The following is a 1,164-nucleotide window of genomic DNA, read 5'->3' as shown; positions in this document are numbered from 1 at the left end:
CCGGAATTGCACGTAATGAAAACGTTGATTTGTCATCTGCTGATGACGAGGAGGTAGAAGAAGACGATCCAAACACTTCACTTACACCCAGTTCCCATGTCAGCAGCACACCCCATGGGAGCCACACTAAGAGTGTGGGAGAGAGTGAGACATCAATGCGGAAAAGTTCATCAGCGAGCGTAACTGGGTCGAAGAGATCATCATCCCGTAAATCATTGGTCCAGGGCAACATTAAAAAGATGTTGTTTACAGAAGCGCAATATGAACGCAACCACCCAATGACCCGTCTGTATAACACTAAGCTGGCTAAAATGCTAGCTCTGGACCTTCTCCCTTTTTCTTTTGTCGAAGGGGTTGGTTTTCTAGAATTAGTGGCAGTGCTCTGCCCTAAATGGAAGGTTCCTAGCCGGTTCTATTTTGCCCGAGTTGCGGTTCCAGCACTACATGAAGATGTTCTGAAGGCGATTGGGGCAGCTTTGCAGAAGAGTGCTGTTCACACTATACATCTGACAACAGACATGTGGACCAGTGGCGCAGGCGCTGATTACATGTGCATCACTGCACACTGGGTCTCTTTTTCAGGGGCTAAAGCAAAGCTAAACTCAGGTGTTGACACTAACACTGTTTTTAAAGGTGCTCGGAAACATGCAACACTAGCCATGTTTGGTTTGGAGAAACGTCACACAGCAGAAAACATTTTGGATGTCTTTAACACAAAGGTCCTTAACTGTCTGTCCCCACTAAAACGCAAGGTTGGTTATGTTTCCACGGACAATGGCTCCAATATAGTTAAGGCCATGAGGGACGGTTACTATTTCAGAGTGCCGTGTTTGGCGCACTGTATAAACCTGGTTGTCCAAAAATTCTTGGGTAATAAAGACAGTGCAGCGTGCAGTGTATTGGAGAACTGCCGAAAAATTTGCAAGCATTTCAGGCATTCTTTTAAGGCCCGCAAGCAGCTGAGGAGCATGCTATATCAATGTCAAATGCCAGTGAAAGCACTCATCCAGGAGGTGGTAACACGTTGGAACTCAACCTTCTACATGCTTGAGCGTCTGTATGAGCAGTATACGCAACTCGATCAATATTTCTTGAAAGAGGGTATAGAGGAGCTGAGGATGGGTGGGCCGCAATGGAACATAGTTGAAAGCCTAACACGCATGC

The sequence above is a fragment of the Lissotriton vulgaris genome, unplaced genomic scaffold (genome assembly GCF_964263255.1).
Source record: "Lissotriton vulgaris unplaced genomic scaffold, aLisVul1.2 SCAFFOLD_656, whole genome shotgun sequence".
NCBI lineage: Eukaryota > Metazoa > Chordata > Amphibia > Caudata > Salamandridae > Lissotriton > Lissotriton vulgaris.
The sequence above is the reverse complement of the archived record's forward strand: the minus strand, read 5'-3'. Positions refer to the sequence as shown.